The sequence below is a fragment of the Apium graveolens genome, chromosome 8, assembly GCF_009905375.1.
Source record: "Apium graveolens cultivar Ventura chromosome 8, ASM990537v1, whole genome shotgun sequence".
NCBI lineage: Eukaryota > Viridiplantae > Streptophyta > Magnoliopsida > Apiales > Apiaceae > Apium > Apium graveolens.
In genome coordinates, this window is record NC_133654.1 from 166,104,847 (window position 1) to 166,114,773 (window position 9,927).

Below are 9,927 nucleotides of genomic sequence, written 5' to 3' on the forward strand. Positions count from 1 at the left end.
CGGAATCCCGCCGGAAACGGGGCTCACCGGCCGGTTTCTTGAAAACCCAGATTCCGACGGTGTTCAACCCGGATCCGGGTAGGATTCTTGGCGACCCGGTTTGGATTTAATTCTGACCCGGGTTTAATCTTGAAAACCCCTAATTCATTTTCCTGATTGTGTTTCTGTATTTTAATTATTTACTTGTATTTTTATAAATTAGAAATAGTTTTTGTAAATTATAAAAATCAAATAAAAATAGGATTAAAAATCTAAACGATTTGAGTGAAACGAAGACCCTTAGACTCAGAAAAATGACCCAATTCTATTAAAAATAATTATATATCATAATTTCTTTCGAAAGCGAGTCGGCTTATGATAATTAATTGTTTATAGACCCTATTAGTGATAAAATCGAGTCCAATAAATCCCAAAAAAAATTAGAAATTGAGCTAGATTGTGTTTGTTAATGCGAATATAAGTCTAGTATCGATTCTAAAAATAATTATAAGTCTAAAATTAATTATGTGCTTTATGTGCTATATGATTTACGTGATTATGTGAACCCTATGTGTTATATAATTATATACGAGTCGGATAGAATCGTATGGGTAGACGATTAAGGCTACGTGGTATCAACCTGAGATTGCATATGAAGTAAGTCATCTAAACGAGTATCTTACCTTGATAGATTCAGTACCAATAAGGCTTCAAGCAGGAGACAGAAGGTTGTGAACCATACGAGGTGAAGTGCGCACCAGGCAAGTTTTTCCCCTATTCTAAGTTTAGAATAGTGAAACACTTCCAACTTTCCATGATAATTACACCTTGATAATTCTTGTTCACAAACACTGATACACAATTATTGATCCTTTGTTTCTATTTCATTTTAATTCTTGATTTCTCCTAATTCATTGAATCCTCTATTCATATTCCAATACTTATACCCTTATACATATATACTCTGATATATCCTGATATTGGGATTCATCGAAAGCATACCGATTGTTCTGGATGCTAAACTATGGACAGGATGGTTATGATATGGGCTGGGTATAAACCGGGCCCTTGATTATTAGGCCATAGTTGTCTAGATACCCTATATGTTGGTCAGGTCTATACAGTTGGGTATAGATCCGTGCTATATCCTGACTGATCAGTAGGTTATAGTGCATATGTTGGTTCTTATTTCCAGTCTTGTTATTTGGCACTCGCCAGTTATGGCAATTATTATTCTTTACAGATACAAATGGTTTTTCAAACCAACAGATTACCGATTTATTTATTCTTCTCTCTTTATACTATATATTGTTGCAGGCTTGTTGAGCAATTTTGGCTCACCCCTATTATTGTTGTTCACCTTGTTTTTCAGTTAAGGTTGAGAATGAAACCCATCAAAACCCGAGTAGTCAAGAAACGAGTCAAGCTGCGGGACCCTCTAATTCCAAGAGTGTTTGTCCCTATCCCAGAAGAGAGTTTTGAATTGCCAGAGCAGGTGTAGCGGGATAAGTGATAGTGTAAAGTGAATAAAAGATGTTTAGTTTAAAACTTGAATAGAATAATGGTTTGTAATAAAGAGAGTTCTTGAGATAGTTGGTTTAGAATGGTTTGTAATAAAGTTGGTTTGTCGTTCTTGTTTTCAATCCTTAAAGTTGGTTTTAGGAATGTGATTTGATCTTTTCTTGTGTTATGGTTATTTTGTTAGATGGCATCTTCAACTTCATCTTCAGAGCGGACGGCATCAGATCCAGCATTGTCTCTAAGGTCAGAGCAGGCATTTCCACCATTGCAACCACCACCACCATTACCTCAGGGACCACCACCAAAGCAGTTGTCGGTACCCCCAGTACCAGAGGTACCTGACTTTATTGATTATTTTCCTTATTTCGAGCCAGAGGTTTCAGAGTTACCGCCATTAGAGTTTCCGATATTTGATATCCCTGATATGGTTGACTTCCCTCAGTGGGAAGAGCTAGAGCTTCAGATCCCAGCAGAGTAGCCAGAGATCCCACAGCCACAGCTAGATCCACAAATGTTTGAGCCACCAGCTCAGCCCGTACTATTTCCAGCAACGCTAGCCATCTACGCCCTTATGCCTGGGGTATATCAGTTTCCTCAGTTTGAGTTTATGGATGAGGTTGTTGAGCAGAAAGTGCCACTACCTACCAGAGGTTTTTGGACAGATCTTCATGAGCCCCGTATGGTACCCTACCAGTAGTAAAAGAGTTTGAGGGAGGAGATGAAGAGGTGGCAGGACCAGTGCAGAGAGATACTGACACATGTAGCTGGTGTCATACCTATATATAAAATGAACATTTCCACTTTTTCTTTTATTTTCCAGTCTCTCAAGCATTTACAATTATTTTACTGTTTTACCGTTGCATATTTTAAAATGTTGTTTTTATTTACAACCATGTTGTACCATTTATTTTTCCAAAAACATTCAATTATTTCCAAACGATTTACTTAAACATTGAACTGTTTTTAATTACTCGAATAATTAATATTATTTCATTTATTCATTTAATATGGGAGAATTATTCTCAATTGATTATTTATTTTAAACTCAATTAATTGATAAAGATTACTTTAATTATCTAAATATAAATTAGTTGAGGAATATTATTTCAAATATTCTTTTAAAATATAATTATTTTAGGTTTAATTATTTAATAATTATTAATTATTTATTAATTATTTATTAAATGATTATTATGATTTAAAAATCATAAAACCGGTTTTAAAATACTTTCCGAAATTTAGAAAATCATTCGAATAATTCCAGATCGTCGAAGAATATTATCTCGACATATTTTAAATATTTTGAATATAGTTTCAAAAGAAACTCCCCCTCATTTATTTATCTGTTGACAACGGTCAACTCACATCCTTAGTACTTCCTCCGAAAATTCTCGGAAGTACATATATATATATGTGAGACAAGTTGCTCCTATCAACAAACAAAACGCTTAGGGAACCTCGATATAGTTTGATGATTCCAAGTATAGGATAGGAATTCCTAAAGGACAAAGGAGGGGTAGGATCCAAGTACTTCGTGTATTAGATAGACTGCCGGTACCGTAGGAGACGGTACTATATGTACCTAAGGACCTGTGAAGTGTGTGTATACCCGAAATAAGGACACATAGCCCGTATGCGGCAAGGGTGATAACCGAAATATGAAGGTGTCGTCCTTCTACTAGTAGAAAAGGTTACTGATTGTCCATAGTACGACTAATCATCGTATGCGGTAGCTCCAAGTGAATGTCATATTCTTCCTATTGCAATTGTGATGCAATATCGTAACCCAAGCCTAGGTGCTGGGTTTACTATTAAGGTATTCGCAGGATAATAAATCTACTAAAGAATTGTTTTCAAAAGAAGGCGTGTATCACCAAGGGAAACTATTTTTGAATAAAATATAATTATCCTATATGGTATTATACTTTAGTTTATCATACAGTCATTTCATACTATACATTATTATGCTGGGCATCATAGCTCACACTTGTTTTCTTAAATTGACACAACACAACAGTGAATCAAGATGCCTATGATGAAACTCATAGCCAGGAAACGGGTAGGAAACGGCCAGCTGTTCCGTAGGATGTTTGGTGATGTACCTCAGGTAGATCGAATAAGCTGGATTGATTTTCAGTTGTTTTTGGTCTGGCTTATTTACAAGTATGTCTTATGTAAGATAATAAATAAGAAACAAATATTTGGCCGACGGCCTAACCTTACTTAGAGGTTATTTCCGCGGTAAGACTTAATTAATTTTGGGTTGTGCGCCACAGAAATGGTATTAGAGCCATAAGTTATCAAATCTTGGAAACGATAGGATGTAAAATACATAGACATAAGGATAATAAATAATCAATTAGAGCTCAAGTCAAGTTTGTTGTCAGACTACATGGGTAGTCTTGACAGTTTTACCCTCAAGGGAATTCTGACTCTAAGTTAGTAACACCTTGCCTATTGTGTCAGGTACCAGTGGAGCCTATGGGGGAGGTTGACCCTGTTGATGATGTTATGGCCCCTGAGCGTTACCCTACTCCCGAGCCGGAGGACCCACCCATTGATGACTAAGATGATGACCCTACTGAGGATCCCCCGGAGGAGGGGACTATTTTCCCTGCCCCCATAGCTGATGATGTTGAGATGCCTCAGGACGATGGCGTAGACTGGACAGAAATAGAGATGTACCCTCTCTCGACTATTCGCCCTCCTACACCACACCCAGGGATGCTGAGCCCTTTGCCCTCCACTTTTGAGGACGAGGATGATGGGATGGATGCACAGACTTACGAGGCTCATGACATATCCTCTAGTGACCCAGACTCACCTCTGCCACCCCCATCGACCGTACATGTAGTAGTACATGAGTTTTGGAACTCAGCTGTTGTGAACACTATTGTGCATGAGAATCAGGCACTTTTCTTGGTGGTTAATTGCTCAATTTAGGGTAAGTCTGTGGAGTTTGATGCCAATAATGTTAACAAGGCTTTGGGCATTCCTACAGATGGCATGGTGGAGGTACCAATAACACATGAGCTGGTTGAGTTTATGAATTTCATAAACTACCGTGAGAAGATTAACCTAGCCAGCCTGAACAAGAAGCATCTAAGGAGGGAATGGTCTTTTATCTTTGACTCCATTGTTAGAGCTTTTACATGCAGGAAGACTGGATATGACAACATATCCAGTGTTGTACAAAAACTGGTGTTCTCCATGGCATACAACAAGCATATTAATGTTGGTCTATTGATCCTGGAAGAGCTAAGCACATGCTAACAATGCCCTTGGTAAGTAGAGATAATGAAATCTTCTTCCCTAGGTTCATAATGTCTACTTTAAATTATAAAGTTACATACATTCATTTGCTTGAAGGAATAAATAGAACTAAAATAGGCAATTGTAAACATTTATCTAAAATTTTATTTGGGTCACTTATTACAAAGAATCAGGTGAGGGTAGCTCTAAATGTCAGTAATTTTATGTTGGAGAGATTTAGGATCTATCCCTATCCTATGCCTGATATGGGGTCTAGTGCAATTTCTAGTACAGTTGTGGATTTTGCACCTATAGAAGTACAAAAACAGGATAACCAGCAGGAGCCTTCCACCACTTGGACCATTTCTAGGGAACCAACCACTTCATCCTTTCAATCGGGTGGAGTTAGTAAAAAGAAGAGAAAAAAAACACCATTGGTTTTTATTACTGAGAGTGGTGAGGACCAAACAAATACTAAGTCAAACCTGGTCAGAAAGCCAAAGAAGTCAAGAAAGGTTGAGTTGACCACTCAAATAGCCACCTCCGTATATTCTCAAAAAGATGCAGTTGTAATAAAGGGGTATGAACAGACTCTAGGGGCACCTTCTCAACAAGGTGTCATTATTGAACAAAACATTTTCCCCGATATATTATGTATAGGTTCTGCACCACCTATTGGTTGGTACACACCATGAGAGCACATCCGTTGAAACTCCATCATCCATTCAGGGGGAGTTGCAAAAAATCAATTCTGAAATTTCTAATCTTATTTCCCAAATTTATTTTTCTTATAATGAAGGGCTTGAATCCATTTCTCAAGCCTTCCCAAACTCAAGTGACACAATTTAAGAAACTGTGATCACCACTCAGACACAACATTTAGATGGTGAGAGGCTAAATGCTGAGGTAGACCTTGATGATACAATCACAAACACAGGGTTTCATCAATTTTTACGGAAGACCCTGTGCAGGTTCCATTAGCACCTTCATATGCACCACAGTCTTCACAGACTACTAGGTTTGAGGGTAGTCTACTTGAGGGGGAGCTACTTAAATTTTTTCCAATTCAATTGGAGGTTTCTCAAGTAAGAACAACTCCCCTCACAATCCTTGCTGAAATTGCTTTGTCAATTGAGGCTAGGAGTACAATGCCAATGATCCAGTCATTGAGGAGGCAATTATAGCACATTCAGGTGCTAGTTCCTTGTAAGAGGAACAAAGGTTTGAGGACATGGTACATGATAGTAACCTGGTCAAATCCTCTCCAGTTCAAATGGAGGTTCCCACTAGTGGTGAACAACACACTATCACAACCACAACTCATGCTGTGAGTCAAACCTGTGATCCCTGTCACATGCACAATTAACACCTTAAATACAACATACCAACCATCAACCTCAACCATACAAAACCATCCAGAACACCTAATTTTCTGCAAGATGTTCAAGCCCAACCTACAACACTAAATGATCTTTTGCTTGATCAGCTTGCAGGCATAGCCAATATAATCCAACAACTTATTACCAATGATATGTATAACCAAGACTATCAAGTCATTCTACTCTCATACAAGGAGGATGTTGAGGAGCAATATGAGAAGATTGCAGATGAAGTATATGGTAATGTGGATGCATGGCTTTCAAAAGATTTCAGAACAACCATGGAGGAGGCCTTAGCAAAATTTAGAGAGGAGTGTGTCACCATTCTGGGAATCAATGCTAAGGTCCTCCCTCCTCAAGACGTCTATTATGATGTGACATAAGGGTATAAAGTTTAATTGAAGGCCTTTTATCATATTGAAAGAGCTATAAAACACATACTGGACAAGCATTAAGTTACAGTCAAGAAATTAATCAATGATAGGATTGATGAACTGACGCCCACATTCACAGATACCAAATCAAAGTTAAACAAGTTTTCAAATAAGTTTTAAGCTCTCTCTCTCACACCAGTTGAAGAAAATGTATCCAAGTTGAGAAAATCTTTCATTGCCTTGCATGAAGTGATCCAGAAGTAGATAACTCAAAATAATGACTCCAGGGTCAAGCTGGATCAATTATACAAGGCTAGGTTTGTACCTTCGGCTTTGATCATGTAGGTGATCAAGAATGTTGTTCAGAATTCTTTTAGCACTTTAGCTGCATCAAGTTCACAACAATTATCCACCTCAACCAATCTTTAAATCCATAATCTCCAAGCTCAGGTCACAGATCTTCAAGCCTCCATCCCTCTCTCAGCTAACCTCACTAGTATAAAGCCAGCAATAGGACATCAAGTCTCTAGTAGACTCCCACAAACATCTATAGATAAAAAATTCAGTATCTTTAGGAGCTATTATGGGAGCTTTGAACGTACCCCTCCAAGAAACACCGCAAGCTGTAAGGACCTAAATCTCCCTTACTACACCTTTTGTGCCTGCTATGAAGACTAAGGGGGAGATGGAGTCTCAGTTACAACTAAAATCAAGCCAGGTCACAACTCAAATTCAAAAGAAGGATGATGTTGAAATGGACAGACTTATGAAGGCAGCTGAGGGACCTTGTCTTGATAAGAAATTTGATGAACTCCTCAAAGTTCTCAGAATCTCTCTAAATAACAATCACTTCACTTACAAGAAGGCTTTGAACATAAATATATATTTTATGAGGGTGGTGATGTCGATCAATGGAAACTTCAGAGAAAAAAGGATTATTGTAAATTTAATGACTTAGGTGTGGACAGGTGCATGCAGGTGTCTCTTTCTTATCTCCAATCAAGAAGAGCATCTGAGTTGAACATCCTTATCAATAAAGTCAACAGGGTAATTCCAGAGGACACTCTCTTGCTCAATAAACTCAAAAAGGGTCAAGTAGCTGCATTTCCAAAAGCTAATCTTCAATCAAGCAAAGGAATGACCTATATTTGTTCAAATACCAAAAAATGCAAACACTTCATGATCCTTAAGCGCAGTGTCATGGGAAATCTGAGATTGATTAGGACTGTAGAGACTAATTTGAAGACCAAAAAGATCAAGACCCTTGAAGATGAAGAGATGGTTAAGATTCTGAGCACATATCTTAAGAATGCTGAAACCATGTTGCCTAGAGCTCAAATTAATATAAAAGATGACTTGGATGATGATGGGCAGAAGAAAGATGAACAAATCTTCTGGCTCAAATCCGAGTCAGTCTAGCAAAGCAATTGGTAGCAAGGTGGATGACAAGAAAAAGGAGAAGGAAGAAAAGAAGGGAAGGGATGATTGAAAGAGAAGAAGGAAGGATGAAGAAGGGGTAGCAAAGCAACTGAATGTCCAAGGAACTAAAATATCACAAACTCACCAAACTCAAACCCCTAAACCTAGCCAAACAAACACTCAATCAATCCAAACTCAAAAACCCAAGTACTTATATAATCCAACTGCAAACTCCATACTCAAGATACCTATCACAGCCTGCCAAGTCTTCTTAAAGGAAATATCAAAACCATCTTCATTCAAACCTCCAACCAAGACTCACTTCAAAACTGCAGAATGAAAACCAAGAAAAATTCAAGCTGATGTTGGTGCTATCTGGAACTGTTTCAATCAGGAAGACTTTCGGAGCATAACAGATGATGATTATCACCAACAACTAGCTGGGCAGATGGTCAAAGTTTGGGTTGTTTCCCAGGGAGAGGTCAGAATCTACTACAAGGATGGCTCCTTTATTTTGCTGAATATAGAAGTAATAGAGACTTTTTCAACTGTAGAATTGAAGAGGGTGATCAGTTTGATGAAGGCTAAAGATTCAAGTATAAGAATGAGGAGGGCTGTGTTGGCTGAAAGGTTGAGAGAAAGGAACATAAGTCATGCTAGGGAAAAGGCTGAGAGGAAAGAAAGGGGAAGAAAATATGCCAAGAAGATTGAGATGTTTGAACAAAGATCTAATGGACATGTTGAGTAGGGTTTCAAAAGATGGACACTTTTTGAATATCAAGGTTGGCAGATTTTCTAGTTTCAGGATTCATCTTCTCAACATTTACTCATTGGAAGAATGACTCAAACTAGTGGAAGCTCTAAGAGGGACTAAAATTATTGAAGAACTTGAAGTGCTAGTCAAAATCAAGGACCTTATTAGAAAAGAACCTGGTTATGAGAAATTCACCTAATTTTTATAACTTTGAACTGATGTAAATGATCAATGTATAAATAGTGCATTTTGTCAATATGTCAATTTTATTTTATTTGATTTTAGCTTGGGGATGGTGTTGTTATCTAACATGAATTTGTGATGAGAAATCTTCTCACAATTTGGGGGAGATTGTTGTGCAAGACATGCTTGTATAATAACAAGACTAAGTCATATTAACAACCCTAAGATTAAGTTGTATGATAATCGATATTTGTATTCTGTAATTGTATTCCTTATGTCTGTAAAAATATTTAGTAGATTAGACTGGGGGATTTTTCTTTGAACAATTTTCAAGCTAAGGAATAAACCCCGGAAGAAGATCAAGTCCTGATCATGCCTCAGAGAAAAGTGTAGAAGCTTGAAGTTGAATAAATACTATTCTAGGAAAAATATTCTAAGTCAAGATATCGACAAGTCACAGATCAAGGAATATCGAGAAGTCGGTCGAGAAGTCCAAACTAACTTAAAGAGAAGTCCCAAAAGATATTGACAAGTCATTTCTGCATGTAGAGATCTCAGAGATATCGATAAGTCAAATGAAGATATAAAGAACTGGAGATGTTGACAAATCAATACCTCATGTAGAGATCTCAGAGATATTAACAAGTTATTTTTGCATGTAGAGATCTCAGAGATATCGACAAGTCAAATTCTTCATGTAGAGAACTCAAGATATCGACAAGTCAAAATCCCATGTATAGAAATGGAGATGTCGACAAGTCATTTTACATATAGAGAACTGGAGACCTTGATAAGTCAAAAATACCTGTAGAGAACTCAAGATATGGATAAGTCATTATACTTATTGATATGTCACTTCTCTACAGAACAAATAGAGATCTCGACATACTATCTCAAATTCATAATACAAACAAGTTCAAGATTCAAGATTATTAGTTAACAAACAATTCATTCACTAAATTGGAAACACTACAAAAGCAGTTTGAAGAATACAAGATCAAGGGGCAAGATTCACCGGACAAAGGATGGTCACAGACCTGCAAGATTTTGCACAGATTTGCTAACA